The sequence below is a fragment of the Pteropus alecto genome, unplaced genomic scaffold (assembly GCF_000325575.1).
Source record: "Pteropus alecto unplaced genomic scaffold, ASM32557v1 scaffold21, whole genome shotgun sequence".
NCBI lineage: Eukaryota > Metazoa > Chordata > Mammalia > Chiroptera > Pteropodidae > Pteropus > Pteropus alecto.
The window spans coordinates 30630132-30646161 of NW_006436282.1; the positions used below are offsets into that span (position 1 = coordinate 30630132).

A 16030-nucleotide genomic window follows, 5' to 3' on the forward strand; every position below is an offset into this window, starting at 1 on the left:
CACTTTTTTTGTATTTCCATCTAAATAGACAGAAACTTTGGAAACAGTGTTTACATGTGAAACGAAGAGGACCTTGGTTTCTGATCAGCTCAGGGGAGGAGCACGGGAGAGCTGCCGACCCCTTGGCTGGAGCCTCCCCGCCTCCCCCCGAGCACTCCCCTCCCCTGAGATGGTGCCTATTCCCGATCCCCAGGAACTTCGCAGAGAATGGTAACCAGCTTGCACATTGCCGAGTCCGCTGGACCATCCACACCTGTCAGGTGGCTGGGTTCCTGAAAACAAAAGGCTTTTGTCGATAGGTTGGCACCATCTGCGAAATACCCCCACAGCTGCCATCCGCATGCTGTGTTTTGCCCCCCTCCATAGAAAGCAGGAGAAAGGGGGACACGCAGATATGATCACTCAGCTAAGCAAAGGGTCTTTCTTCTGTGGGGGAGGGAGAAACGTTTCTTTAACCCTTCTAGGTTCTTCCTGCTGGTCTAATAATCGGATAGACATGAAACAGATTAACAAGGGAAAATGACCAAATTTAGTTCCAGATGTACATATGGGAGCCCCACGTAGACGAGGGAGTCAGAGACCCTACAAACGAAAGCCATTCAGAGACAGAAAGTTAAGAAGAAGTAGCTGGACATCCTGAGCTAAGGATGAGGCGAGGCGCCTTGGGGAGAAAGGTTATTGCAGGATGATGAGATGGTCAGTGATTAGCAGCTTGCCCTGCCCTATGGACGGGTCATAAAAACTTATTTCTGATGACAACTCTTATTAGGGGCATTTAAATTCTTTAAGGGAGAGAATTAAAGTTTCCGGTGTGGCCCACAAGATCTCAGTTGTCTTCAGCTCAAAATAATCCACATGCCAGAGCAGCACGTCTTGGGGCGGGGGTGGGGGGCACGTTCTGAACCCCTTCACTTTTCAAGGAGGCCAGCGGCATCCCGAGCGTGAGCAGAGGCCGGACACAGCACCGGGGCGGCGAGCCCCTCGCAGAGGGGCACCCCCAGGATTTGTTTGATCATTGTCGTTCATCTCGTTTCCTTGAGATCGGGAACAGCCGCTTCTCACCCGCTGGCCGGAGGGCCGGGGTCCGGCGTGGCACCGTTCGCGCCGTCTGGTTTCACGGTGACGGCTGATTGAGCGTTGCTCCTCAATCACGACGAACAGGATACACTCGGATGCCGATCTGGCTATTTACCAGAGTCTAAGGAAATGTTTACATTTTACTATGGCCCAAACGGCGAATGACTATTTGTTTTCTTACTTCTGGTTGTTCCGACGTGACACACGCAGAGAACTGACACACGCCGAACTAAATACACACGCACACGGGCCTAACATCCTCGGTGGTGAGCTTATTGTCATGGAAGACCACACCTATGCCCTGCCAGAAATATCAGAATTCATCTTAATTTCAAACATCTCTGTAGGGGAAACCTCGTTAGCAATCGTGACGGTCAGGGGACCAGTTGCTCCTGTCTGAGTCCTTCCCGCTGTGCTCCCCGAGCCAGCCCGATCCGGTCTGTAAATTATTTTTGGTGTTTCCTACCACCTCATTCATAGCCTAAGAAGGTTCTCAGTCTAACTACAGGCTAAGAAGGGCTTCAAATACCCATGATATGTGAATTATAGCTCGATTTAAAAAAAGACAGAAGGAGTCCCACCCTCTACACGTACCTTATTCACGTGAATACATGTGTGTGCGTTCACGTCTTTGCTTTCTTGTTTGTATGGTGCTTAAAGGAGACACAATGACCATGACGCAAGGCTGTCTCCCAGCAGTGACGAGAGCACTGTCCCCCTTCCACCTTTAACGCAAGGCTGGTTCTCCCGCACGTCGCAAACCCCAACTACAGCTTTTCCTTCTGACGCCTAGCTTTGCATGCTCTATATTTATAATTTACCTTGTATTCATATTGACGTTCACTTTGCATGACCTTAAGGAATTAGTTAATTCATTTCGCTTGCTTTTGTTATTTATTTTCCATGCTGTTACAAAATCAGGCCCTCCCGTTGGGTACCACTGAGTTTCATAAACTTTCACAGGAGGGACAGCCCGGTCTCTGCCTCCTGCCCCGTCCCCCGCCCCCCTGGGGTCACCTCGAGACACAGCAAGTCGCCTCAGCTCGCTCACCTTTCTCCATCCCGCCCGCCCACGCCCCCAGCCTCTGAGCGCGGCACCGCTGTGCACGGCGCACACCACCACCTGCGTCCCGGTCAGGTGGCCCCCCCCGAAGAACAGACAATGTTTTCTTCTTCCTTTACAGTCCTCTTTCTCCTCCAGGACTGTTCTCTGCCCGCGGAATCCAGTCAATGCACGTAGCTGAATCGTGGAAGCCACGACGTGCCAAGGGCCGTTTGGCGCCTTGTCAAATTTGTGTCAAAGCACAAGGTCAGTTATAACCCTCTGTTCTGGGGCCCCGTGTGTCCCGCCTAGCTCTGTGTCAGCCACACATGCACAGAGCATGCTTTCCACGCCGTCTCACCCAGGCCATCGATGAAGATGCGAAACATACCGGGCCCGGCCCAGCCACTGGCGAACACCTGTTCCCCAAGTCCCGTTACCACCGCTCCGTTGATAGCTGTCCCCTGGGCACGCACCTCCGCCCAGGTGCGCTGCAACGCTTGCGACGCTGTGTTCTCTGCAACTTAATGTATCTACCTGGAAATTGTGGCTTGTTCAAGGTGTTTCATAAGTGAGATTCAAGCACAACTGAGATCAATATTTAGGTCAATATTTATTGGGACATTGAATCGTTTGCTATCTAAAAGGACCATGAGCCTTCACTTACGTGCCTCGCCTTAAGAGAAAATAAGGCAATTAATTGCTGCATGAGGGCGAGTTCAGTACACACGATCTTTACTCTCCTTATCGACAAGCCCACGGCTTACTCACAGGCCGTTGTAACGTGGCCCTGTGATTGATGTTCAAGGATAGTACCGATTGACAGCCTGTACTAACAGCTTCTCCATGCTCGTTTTCCTCACTCGGTTTGCTCTCTCCATCTAGCGGCTCATAATTCACAAATGTCTGACTCGGTGGCATCTTTCTAGGTTACAACTCTTACCTTCAAGCTAGGCCAAACGGCACGCACGGCTGCGTTGAAGACAGAGCAGTCCTAAGAATGAGTATGGCCTGAACGATCCCGTCCCGAAATTGACTGACGTTCAGATGGACTCGCAGTCATGCGGTGGGAGGACCCGGCTCAGCGTGTCCGTGTCCTCTCTGTCCACCCCGCAGAGCTGCAGCCCTGAGGCTCCAGCCCCGCGCCCCACCTGGTACAGCCACTGTGCACAGGAGAGTGAGGTCGGCGGAGCCCCAGGGTGGGCTCGGGTCCCAGCCACGCTTGTCCTGGTAACTGTGGCCTCCCATCGGGGCTTACTGCCCGTTTCCGCATCTGCGAAATCACGACTTCACGGAGCTTTGAGAATTTTAAGTTAATATGTTAAAAAAAAAAAAAAAAACTACTTAGAATATCACCTGTCACATAGTAATCAGTCTGCTTAAGAATTCTAAAAGTCTGTGGTATTTTTGCCAAAAATGCCTTCATCTAATTATAATAAAACATCAGACAAACCTGAATAAGGGACTTTCTACCCGTGGGTCAGTCAATCAGTCAGTCAATCAATCAAACAACTGGGCGTCTGTCCCCTGGCGGAGGCTGTGCTGGTATATGGTATAATCCCAGGAGCGCGCGGGGTGCGGGATGCTGGGCCCAGAGGGGCAGCGGCAGAGCCTGGACCGCAGCCGCGCTCTGCGCTTTGGTGAGCCGCGCTCGCGCTCGTGCCAGGCCCCCGGCTCTGACACACCCCGGCTGGCGGGTGTCGGGGAAGTTGCAAGGGAGGCTGTGGCTGAGCAGGGACTGTCCCCGCTATTTTCACAACTTATCTGTAAGTCCAAAACTATCTGAAAACATTTCACAACGTTAATTTTCAATGTGAAAAAAATCATAGTTGTTTACTTTTTCCAAAATCTGCCGGGTGGGCTGTAGGGAGAGCAGCGGAAAAAGCCAGAAGCGGGAGGGGCGCGGCGTCCCCAGGGGCAATCGGAACGGCCCGGGTTCGGGCATGTGGGGTCCTTGCTGGGACCAGGAGAAGAGCTGATGGAAGGCGACAGGGACGTGGAGCAACGCAGGAGCAAAGCGGGGCGCGAGCGCGGGGCGCGGGGCGCGCGGGGAGCAGAGGCCTGAGCCTGGAGGGGGCGGCGGCTGCACCAGCGGGGGACCGGGACACAGGAGACAGAAGGTGCCTGCGTCCCCTCGTGGAGCCGAGCGAGGCCTTCAGTGAGGAACCGGAGGGCTTCGGGGGTCCGGACATTCAGAAAGATGCGAACCGGCCTCGCGGAGGGGGGGCCAGCGAACGCCCCCCGGAAAGCGCGCGGGCCGGGCCCAGGCCCAGGAGGTGCGCGGCCTAAATTCCAAGCGGCTCGTCGCCTGCGATGTCTTCTCCCTGGAGCCCGGGTGCTCCCGGCGCGGGGCGCGGGGCGCGGGGTGGGGGTGCCGCCCTCCCGGGGCCCTGGAGTCAGCTCAGAATAAACAGGTGGCCGCCCGAAGGCTCCAGGCTGCAGAGGAGGCGACCTGCAGAGCTTAGGGGAGGCTCTCAGCGGGGAGGACAGGGCGGGGAGCCCTGCAGCTGTGTGGGGTTCGGGTGGGGGTGGAACAGCCGCTAGGCTCTGCGCCCCCTCTTCACGGGCTCAGGGCCATGGCCTCGATTCGCTCTGTCGCATCTCATCCCGGCTCTGGGGACCTGGGTTCTGGGCTCCGTCCTCGCTCGCGCCTTGATTCTACTCAGCTAACCCCTCGGCTTCGCACCTCCTTTTTCAAAAGGTTTGCACACCTTGGCTTGTCCCCTTGAGAAGCCGGCCACCAAACCTGCCCCTGGCTCCACCCGCAGCTCCTGGGGTCAGGCATGCGGTGTGGCTCCCCAGTCCCCCTTCCTCCCTGCCCCCTTCCCCAGGAGCCGCTGGGCCTGAGCAACTTCCTCTCCTCAGGAGTCCAGACTTCAACTTACTTCCTTCTCTTCTCCGCTGTAAAAAGAAAAGGGATTTTTAGATTTATCCTAAAATGCAGCGGGTGCGCCCGAGGTTACAGACGCGCCTGCTCAGACACGGGGCGGTGAACATGGACACCTGGCAGCTTCCGCCAGCTGAAAACCTGAAGGGTTTGCACAGAAAATGCGAAGGAGCGCTTGGAGCAGGGACATAGACTTGGAATTCCAGAGTCAGTCTCGATGAGTAATTGAGTCTCTGGAGTTAGAATTGACACACTTGCGCCCCCCCCCCCCCCCCCCCCAAGTCCTCTCGCTTGCTGGGTGGCATCAGATGAGTCTCAGGAAAATCACGAGGCACAGAAAATGGCCATTGATTTTTTTTGTCCCCACCTTGGAGTCATGCTGGGACCCTAAGCTCACAAGCCCCTCCGCTCTCTCAGCAGGGTCCTCATGGTGATGTCAAGCTAAAAATAAAAAGCCTTTCGAAGTGAGAGGCACCAAGCATTTATTGGAAATCAATAAGAATAGGTATTCCAGAAGCACTCACTCAGGCAGAAGCCCAAACAATTAGGACATAAAGGCCCAGAGATTGATGAGAAGGGGAACAATTATACCCATAGAAGGGAGGTGTTTCTATTGATGCCGATAACATAACACTGTGATGTTAATTCTAAACAATGTTTCAAATTTTCAGACTCCTTATCAGGAAGTAGTCATAATATCTACTTTCTTGTTATCTTTGCAAACAGTTCTTTGGGATACAATGTTGCTTTAGGACCAATGCAAAGATTATTCTGTCTTTGTAACATTCCACATGTTTGAGGCATAAGACTTGCGAGGCGGTCTCCCTTGGATGGCGGCCCTGACTCCATTTAGAGGGGCTCCGCATCCATTATTTTTCACCTCGGAAGTCATTACAGTTTTCTGCTGATGCTATTGGCTCCTCCCTCTGCTTGAGCATTACAAGTAGTGGCTTCTGCATCTGTCTCCCCAGTACCTGTGCTGCCCTCAAGGTCAAGTGTTAGCGCCTGGGATGTGGACTGGGGCTTCAGCCCAGTCCCCCGGCCCAGTGCTCCCAAGGCTGTGCTCCCTTTCAGTTTATTAACTTCTACCCTCCAGAGTCACTTAGGGTGAACCCTCCCCAGGGCAGAGCCCGAGGCCTTACGGGCAGCCGCGGCCCCCAAAGAGAGCGGGCATCCCACATCCGCAGGCCTGAAGCGCTTTACATCTCTTCTCTTAACACGTTTCCTCTGTGCCCCCCCGAGCAAACCCCTGAGATGTCAGTGGTTGTCCCTATGTCTCTGCAGTTTGCAGCCTTAATTTTGGTGTCTCTAGACCTGACTCCCAAGAGGCCTGTTAGACCCACCCCCACCCCCACCTCCGCAGCTAGGGACACAGGGACTCTAAGGGGATGTGTAAGGCTGCCTCCCCGCTGGGCCCTGTGCCGGCCACCCTCATCTAGCCTTCGAGGAAAGAAGGGAATGAAGTGCCCTGGGGAGGGCCGGGCGGGGCTGTGGGCCTGCAGCAAGGACATGCCCTGTGGGGGCCCCTGAAGGTCCCTTCAGACCCTTACTCACTGCAAAGCAGACAAAGGGCGGTGTCACACGGTCCCGTACAAGGAAAACCTGAAAAGTGCTTCCTCGGGGCACATGCGCGCTGACGCTGCCGACTCTCGCCCTCGTTCTGGAGACACAACTGGCAGTGTGCTCCCACGGGGTCAAGGGCAGCAGCCCAGAGAGCCATCATTCTGCTGGGGACAGGGGCACGTGGTCATGAGATGAGGCAGAGCCCCATCTGGGCAGGGTGACAGGGAGCAGACTCATGGGTTGCCCGGAATAAGACCCTCTGAGAGCTGGGGGGCCTGAGCCAGTCGACATGGGCTCCGGAACCCAGGCCGCTGAGTGACGTTCCTGCGTGAGCACCAATGTCCCCAAACTTGATTGTTATTTTTCCTTAACTTCATACGAAACTCATCAATCTATCAGGATTCGAGAACCAGCAGGCATCGCACCACAGCCCGAGGCCCTTCCCCCACACTGCATCTGGGTGTCCTTATTCTCATTTACATACCAGGAGGCTGGGCCGTGGAGACACTCACCTGTGTCTGTCCCAGATCTAGATCCAGTAAACAGCTTGTATATGTGAACGGTAAATTTGTCCTTCTCCATAAGTAGCATCCCATCGTGTGGACAGGCTGTAATTCCCCCCTCGCCCCCATTTACCTGTTGTGCACTTAGGTTATTTCCAGTTTGGAGCTGTCACGAATAGAGCAGCTTTGAACATTGGTCTCTGAGTCTCGGTGTGGGCATGTGCTTTTAGCTCTCTGGGGTAAATACCTAGGCGTGGGATGGCTGGTCATGTGGTAATTGTATGTTTAACTTCTAAGCGACTTCTGCATCATCTACCTCCCCACGAGAAGAAGACACGAGGCCCACTTCCCCTGCATCTCCCCCGAACTCAGTATGCTCAGTCCCCGTAATTGTTGCTTTTCCGATAGGCGTATGATGGCATTTCATCGTGGTTTTAATTGGCATGGTGGTTCTAATGACTAACAGGGATTTCGATGTTCACTTTTCACTTTAATCTGCATATTTTCCCCCCTCTTTACTACTTTAGCGGTTTGGCTACGATCTCCAAGACACTGTTGTTAAGAGGTCATTGGAGCAGATGTACCTGCCTCATTTATAATTCTGGGGAAAGAGATCACCCGTCACCGTGAAGTGTGACGTTACCTGCATTGTAGGTATTTTATAGATGCCCTCGTCAAGTTGACAATCACTTCTATTCCTGATTTGCTGAGCGTTTTTTTTAAAATCTGGAATAGATGTTTTAATTTTATTTTATGCTTTTTTTTGGTATTCAGATGATCATATGTTTTATTTTATTATATAACAGTGAAATACATTGAGTTTTTAAAAAAAATCAAACCAACTTTTTATGCCTAGAATAAATTTATCTCTTTGATCACTATGTTTAATCACATTGCACATATTTTTTACAAATTACTGACTTGAATTTGTTCCCGAGGAGCGTTGGTTGTAGCTGTTCGTTCGTTCGTTGATGCCCTCGCACCGTCTTCGTGGGTTGTGGTGTCAAGGTCAGGCCGCTCCCCTCTGCAGCTGCGCAGAGACCTTTCTGTGGAGTCGGTACTACTTCCTCCTTAAATGTTTTGTGGACTCACCACTGATACCATCCGGACCCGAAATTTTCCTTGTGGGAAGGTTTTCAGCTACCATTTTTAGCTTCAGTTTTTAGCTACAAATTGAATGTCTTTAGCAGATATCGAGAGTTTTAGGCTGTTCTTTTCTGAATGTACTCTGGCAATTTGTGTCTGTCATGGAATTTGTCCACATTATCTAAGTTGCCAATTCTATTAAAATAGCGTTGCTCATCATGTTAACTTTTTTAATCTCTTAATATCTGTAGAATTTAAAGTGATATGACCACTCTCATCCCTGACGTCAATCATTTTTTGTACCTTTTCTCTTTTTCTGCCGATTTCATTGATCTCAAAGAACCAGCATTTGGTTTCATTGATCTGTCTCTGAAGTTTTGTCTGCATTCTGTTTCACTAATTTCTGTTTTGCTCTCTGTGGTTTCATCTGCTTAGTTTGTGCTAAATTTCATTTCCTTTTTTCTAGTTTTTTAAGGTGAAAACTGAGCTCATTATTTCGAGGCCTTGCTTATTTTCTGACACAGGTCTTTACTGCTATACATTGTCCTTGAGGCTGATTTAACAGCACCCCACAGAATCTATACAAGGTATCTTCATTCTCTTCAATTAAAAATATTTTCCAACTTCCATTTGACTTCTTTTTTTTTTTTTTTTGGCTTATTTAGACATGTGGCATTTGCTTTTCTAAATTTCGGATTTTCCAGATATTAACTTTGTCATTGCTTCCCTCCCTTCTTCCCTTCCCCTCCCCCCGTCTCTTTCCACGCCCGTCCCTTACAATTACTGCCAGATAAAAAGGTACAAGAGGCAAGACTAGAAAAAACCCAAATGCAGGTACTTCTGTCTCCCTGGAGTCAGGTGTAGCCACCCTCTAGGTACATAAATATATTCACCAACCAGGAAGCTCCCTTGAGCCTTGTGTTCAGAGTTTTAATCCAGGTTACGTTATACAGTCATGATGAATTAAACCATAGGCCACAGGAGAGAACTCAGTCCCTACCCTAGGGGCCGGGGGATGAGGCTGAGGGTTTTAATCCTCTCTTCAGGGGCTCAGTTCCTTTGACAAGGCCAGCTGCTCCCTTGACACTATTTCAAGGACAACCATGAGTCACCTCACTAGCATAAAGTCAGATGTAGTCGAAAGTGACTCACTATGAAAAACAAAAGGCAATCCGATCAGGAGAGTTGAAGGATTTTTGAAGCTCTGTGCCACAAAACAGCAACCGACAAAAGATGTCAGATATACCTTTTATTATACCCACGAGAAGTTAGGGATTCTTTTCTTTTTTCAAAATTATTCCTAGCTTACTTCTACCGGGCTCGGAGAACATACTGCCAATGAGTTCGATTATCTAAAATTTGTCGAAAGATGCTTCTTGACCCAGATTGATTTCGATTAATATTCCATATGTGCATGAAAAGAATGCGTGTTCTGTGCTGGTTAGTTATCAGTAAGGTCAAGTCTGCTGCCAGTCGTCACTTTACCGATTTTAGGGTGGAAAGCGTATTTGTTCTCTTTTAAATTTATTTTTAATTATAGTCGTCATACACTATTACATGTGTTTCATAGTGATTCAGCTTTAAATAGCTTCCAAACTGATTCCTCCTGGGACGTCTCGTTCCATCTGACACCCCACTAGTTATCCCGGTATTATCGACTCTGTACCTGACATCCTGGGACTTATTTTGCAGCTGGCAGTTTGTACGTATTAACCCCCTTCCCCTTTCCTGTCCCCTTACCTTCCCCTCTGGCAGACGTCAGCTTGGCCTCTGTGTCTATGAGTCTGTTTCTGTTTCGTTTCGTTGGTTCGCTTGGTTTGTTGTTTTTTTTTTTTTTTTTAGATTCTACATGCTCTCAATTCATATGGCATTTATTTTTGTCGGGTTTGTCACTGATTTCTAATTTACTTCTATTTTGCTCAGAAAATGTACTTTCTATAATTTGAACGTTGTCATGTTTGTTGACATTTCTTTTATGATCCAGAAGATTTTTCGTCCTGATAAATATCTCGTGTCTACTGGGAGAGAACGTGCGTCCTGCTGTCCTTGGGGTAGATGGCTCTCTTTGACTTGTGATTAGAAGACTGATAAACTCCAAAGTAGAAAGTTTTCGTCCACATGCTCCCTCCCGGGTTGCATACTGGCGTCTGTCTGTCTGTGTTTGCCCTGCAGTTATGTTTGGGAGAGTCAACACGGTGCTTTAAAATTCTAACATGTAAAAATTGGAGGGGATTCCCTGCAAAATTCTAGCTACTGCCACCCAGATAAACCGAACCCTGAGTGACCGAGCCGGTGGAATCACCTGCTCGGCACACCCGGTCCCACTGAAAAGCAGGAGGATGAAATGGAGGCCAGATTTCTAAGCGTTACATGCAACGTTTCGACTTGCCATTTTTGGGGTGATGGAAGCCACTGAAGGATAAGTAAGGGAGAGCGATGTTGGTTGGTGACTCCAGGTGGGGCAGTGGGACTGGCAGTATGAACAGGTGACTGGAGTCTGGCACCATCATCTAGATAAGAAATCGCAAGTGCCTGGAGCACTGTCTGAATGTCAGAACCTGCCTGGTCGTTTTCCGCCTGGCTCTAGAAAGGGGAGACGCCTCCACTGGCTGCCTCTTAAGTGTTAAGCAGGTCCGTCAGGTTCGACCAGGCCCATTCGAATGGTCTCTGGATTGTTTTCCTGCCTGTCACACCATCACCCTCTCTTTATTCTAATCAACCAGAGCTTCCAAGTCAACAGAAAAAAAAAAACAGAAGACGGAGTGAAGTTTAAAGCCTCCAGCTGGGGGCTGACGGCACTTAACCTTCTACCGTCTGAAGCCACAGGGCCGAGGAAAGGTCATGCAGCCGGCGGCCGGCGCCCGGAACTCAGAGGTCGCTGCGCGGCGGTTTGGAACTGTCCCCGTTATTTGCGCTCTTTTCCATAGACGGAAATGGAGCAGGCTCGATTGCTCTCTACGCATATCGTCCGGGACGACAAACACCTGACCACGCCAGTTTTGTGCGCGTGTTCTCGTCATCGTTCTGAGACCGGTCACCCTGTCTTCACCAAGGCCAGGGGCATCCACAGATACTCTGCTTCGTCCTTAGCTGCTCGCAGCCTAGAGTGCGGAGAGGCTATTTCTCCACGGAGCAGGGTTCTTCAGTTCCTCCTGGCTCCAGAAGCCAGGCCATTGCCCTGGGATCTGTCTTCACAAACTCTCCAAACGAGAGAGAGATTATAGTGTGGAACAGGGCAGTGCACATGCACACGCGTGCGCGCGCGAACGCACCGGTGCACAGATACACGCGCTCCCTGCCAGGACCCGGGCTGACCCACGGGACCCCACACTCCACGGACGAGCGGAGTTGTGAGTTTTTCCTCTTTTCTGAAGCTCTCTCTGGTTTACACTCGCTGGGTTCGTTATGCCTCGGCCAGGCATCGTGACACGGAGGGAAGAGAAGCATAGGAGAACCTGCCGCTTCGTCCCCGTGTGGTCCGCCGCGGGCAGCGTGCGTGTGCGTGTGCGCGTGTCAGGGGCGGTCAGCTCTGTGCGCGGTTCCCCGGCTCCAGCACCACCAAGATCTGCGCACGCGTCCAAGCTACGGAACGCGGCCCGCCGCCGTGATGAGCCCGCATGTGCGTGAGCGGCTCTCACGGTCCCATCTACGACATAAAAGTGAAGGGTAAAATGGACGCCGCTGATTCAAAGGGTTTAGATTTTCTCCGCCTAGAATTGCAGTCAATAGGAAGTGACAAGTTGAGAGAGACATCACAGTCAAAAAAAAAAAAAAAGGAAAAAGCTTTATATTTTAGTACCTTTACTGGACTTCATGCTGCTGGCCCTGAGGGTCTCTGGGGACAGTTAAGGGATGAAGGACGGGAGGCGGGAAGCTCCCTCCCAGGAGCCTGTCGCTGCTTTTCACTGACCAGGAGAAAGCGCTGATGGGGCGAGGGGCTCCCTCTCCTCCGCAGTGTCTGGCGCCTGTCCTCGTCATCGCCTGAGGTGCAGCTCGTGGGGCCAGGAGGCCCCACGCAGCCCTGTCCCTCCCTCACTCAGAGCTGCTCAGAACCACATCCCCCTCATTCTTCTTGGAGGCACTGGGTGCTCTCATTAGTTATGCAAACGTGGGACAAGCAGGTGGGGTGACCACGGTGAGAACAGGTGCGCTTCGTATGGCTTCCCTATGTTGTCTCCCCGGGCTGGAGGGGAGCTGCGATGAGCCCTCTGCTCTAGAATCCAGGGACCCACCTGCTCCCGGGGGCCCTGGAGGCTGGTGGTGGTTAGAGGAGGCCCCGAGGGTCACTAGAAGAGCTGCCACCAGGGCAGAGCAGACGCCAGCGTCCTGACCAAGTGCCCTCGGAGGAGTCAGCCTGGCTCGGGGCACGGCGCCCCTGGGCTGTGGAGCCGGTGCCTACTCAAGTGGGCAGCACCTGTCATGCACTGTGGGCACCAGCTTCCTCCGAAGCTCATGTTGAGGGGGTCTGACCTCCCCCCTCTGTCGACCCATGGGATCTTAGATACTTCGACAGAGGTGGGGCCTCAAGTTGACTTACTGCCCAAGAAACATGTGATGGTCAAGTGGTTAATCGGAAAATTGAGAGTGAGATGTACAAGGAGCAAACATTCCAGAGGTTCCTGCAGGGGAGATTTGTTTATTCGGGTGAATTTTTAACCTGCGAGTGTGGGAAGGAGCACAGCGCACGATTTCGGCATATGCCTGTTTGCCTTGGCGCCCCGGCTGGCTGAGAAGCCTCTTCTCATCTCTGTTTTTCTTTCGATGAGTAAAACAAAAGAAAAAAAATGGGATCGCCAACCTGAACACAGGAGCCCTGCGGCAGCCACTGGTCTGATGTTCCGTCCTGCTCTTTCGTTTTAGCAAGGCCCCGGAAGGAAGTGTGATTCTGCTGAGCACGGGTGAGAAGCACCCAAGATGATCCCGAGGCTGGTGAGGGGGCCCATCCTTTCTGGCAGCTGCTCCTCCCTCGGCCATGATGTGACTCTTCCTTAGGCAGTAAGCGTGCAGCTGCTCTGGGAAGCACTGGGAGTGCGGTCACGTCTGTTCGTGTGTAAACAATTGCCAGTCAGATTGCCAAACTAAGCCCAAATTTAGCAGAATAAAGAGAAATAACACAGATTAGAGTACAAATAAATGAAAGAGATGATAGGAAAACCATAGAAAAAGTTAACTAAACTAAGAATTGATTCTTTGTAAAGATAAACAAAATTGACAAATCTTTACCTAGACTAATCCAGAAAAAGAAGAAAGGGCTCAAATAAATAAAATTATTAATGAAAGAGGAGACATTGCAACTGGTACCCCAGAAATACAGAGGATCACAATAGACCTCTACGAATAACTAACTATACACCAATAAACCGAACAACCTAGAAGAAATGAATAATTTCCATAAATATACAAACTACAAAGACCGAATCATGAAGAAATAAAAAATCTGAGCAAATCAATAATGAATAAGATGACTGGATCAGTAATCAAAAATCTCTCGACAGAGGAAAGCCCAGGACCATATGCTTTCACTGGTGAATTCTACCAAACATTGAAAAAATTGCCTTCCATTTTTCTCAAATTCCTCAAAAAAAAAAAAAAAATGGAAGAGAAGGAAACACCGCTCATGTCATTTTATGAGGCCAGCGTTACCTTGATACCAAAGCCAGACAAAGACACGACAAGGAAAGGAAGGTACAGGTCAGTGTCCCTGATGGATGAAGATGCAACAGTTCCCAGCGGAACCCTGGCAAAGCCAAAGTCACGACAGTGCGAAAAAGATCACACACCGCAATGGACGCAGCTCATCCTTCGGATGCAAGGATGGCTCGACACACACAACACCACGTGATCACGCCCATAGATGCAGAAACAAACATCTGACAAAATTCAACACCCATTCATGGTTAAAAACTCGACAACTTGTGTATAGACAGAACACACCTCGATCTGACGAAGGGTGTATGCGACGCGCCCGCAGCCAACGTTCTCAGTGGTGAGAGGCCGAAAGCTCTTCCTCTAAGGGCAGGAGTGAAATGAGAGTTGTTTGCAGAGGAGGAAACTGAAGCCTAGAGGGAGAAGTGACTCGCTCTCGGGAGTTAGGCCAGTGAGAGGACCAGGCCCGAAGCTGGCCGTTCGGACCCCGAACCTCGCTACGCAAGGTGGGGCGGCGAGCTGGTGAGAAGGGCGGGCTCCAGGGCCCACCTCGCACACACTGGGTCGGAATCTGCAGTTACGAAGCGCCGCCGTGAGCTCGGTGTCTTCGAAGCCCACTCTTCCCTGCATTTTTGTCCGGTCCTGGGCAGCTGGAGTGACTCTGGGTGTCCTGGGCTCCCCACCTCCCTGCAAAAGGGGGCTGAACTCAGGGTTGTTGCTGCCGCAGGTCGGCCTGCCATGAGGAGAGGTAGGAGCCAAAGAGGCACACGGGGTCAGAGCAAGGACGGAACGTCCCTGAAGCGGCCTCGGCCTGTGCTCCTCAGCATCAGTGATAGCTCCTTCTCCTTGGGTAGAGTTGACAGCATGGGAGATCAGAGTCACAGGCAGGGCCAGCCACCAATAACTGGCACAAGGCCCCCAAGCGTGATGCCCTGGGACACAGGGCACATGCGGAGGCCCGGGGGCCTAGGCCACGAGATGCCATGGGGCGCCGGGCCGCCCCAGCCCTGAGTCCTACCCTGGGTGGTGGGAGCCTGGAATCTGCCCACATAGGAGCGTTTACACCACAAAAATGCCCTTGGGTTAAACGCGGCCTATGAGCTGGTCTGCCTCCTGGGGTCTAGGCCACAAACCCTAGGCCATTTCTGGGCTCTGGCCCCTCCTAGGCTGCCCCTTGGAGCACGGTGTCCACAGCAAGGAGGCACTCCTGAGGCGCTGGGGTGGACCCCGGATACCAGACGTGGAGGCGGGCGGAAGCAGCTGTAGAGGTTCACCCACCCAGTGTGCTTCGTTAGGGGTGTCCACTGCGCCCTACTGGCTACTGTCCAGAAGCTGCGGGTTCACTGATGAGTAAAACAGACGAGGGCCCAGTGCGCCTGAGACCACAGCTCCAGGAGATGAGTGACAAGCACATGGACAAAATGTATACAGAATTTGATAGGTATTGACACATTTATGTTCCATGGATATGTGATGTATCCACCCATGTTTGTTTACAAATGTAAACAAACGTAAGCAGTCCTTAAATATAAACGAACTTTAATTACATGTAAATACACACACACAGTGACAAATGCTCAGAAAAAAATACAGCAGGACGAAGGGGGCCATAGGCTGTGCTTTCCTGCCCAAGCCTTGGGGCAGTGGCTACGCCGGGCGAGCGAGGCAGGAGGACCCCAGGCAGCGGCCTCTGCAGGCAAAGTACTGGGAGGTGGAAGGACCCGGAGGCTGAGCTGTAAGGCAGTGAGCACCAAGGCCACCTTGCGGGTAGGGACCAGACGGGTGGGGAGGCGCCCCGTCTTAGTGCCCAAGGACTGGGGAGCCGTGGCGGGGACTCTGAGCACTCACTGTCTACACTGGTCTCCCCGCTTCCTTAAGGAGCACGCTGGGGACCAGCAGGGATGGCTCGGGCAGGCCTGATACCACGCTAACTAAGCTCTGGGTCCCAAGGGGGCACCTCCTCCCACGCGGATGACACTGCGGGCTCACTCGATCCCGCATCTTATCGGCCTTTTATTCCGGGTCGTTGGAGCCACAGGAGATTTGCCATTTCGGTAGCTCGGACTTTCACACAAACCAGGGGCGCTGGGGGGGTTAGGAGTGTGAGTGCGCGGTGGGGGCAGGCCAGGGCCCTCGGTGACCCGCTCCGGGCCCCAGCGGGGGCTCCCCTGCCGGCATTTCTGCCCACGGGCGACACTGGACGACTTCGCGGAGCTGTGCGGCCCC

At 52.0% G+C, this 16030-nt stretch overlaps 1 long non-coding RNA gene across 1 annotated transcript in view; it reads right to left on the minus strand.

Annotated features, from left to right (window-relative positions):
* Nucleotides 1-12778: 12778 nt before the first annotated feature.
* Nucleotides 12779-16030, minus strand: part of LOC107195690 — a 10470-nt gene continuing 7218 nt past the window's right edge. Inside the window, exons 2-3 of the long non-coding RNA XR_001516893.2 lie at nucleotides 14093-14491; nucleotides 12779-13198 (exon numbers count right to left, since the gene is read on the minus strand). This is a non-coding gene — a long non-coding RNA (uncharacterized LOC107195690). The remainder of the gene's footprint in view (nucleotides 13199-14092; nucleotides 14492-16030) is intronic.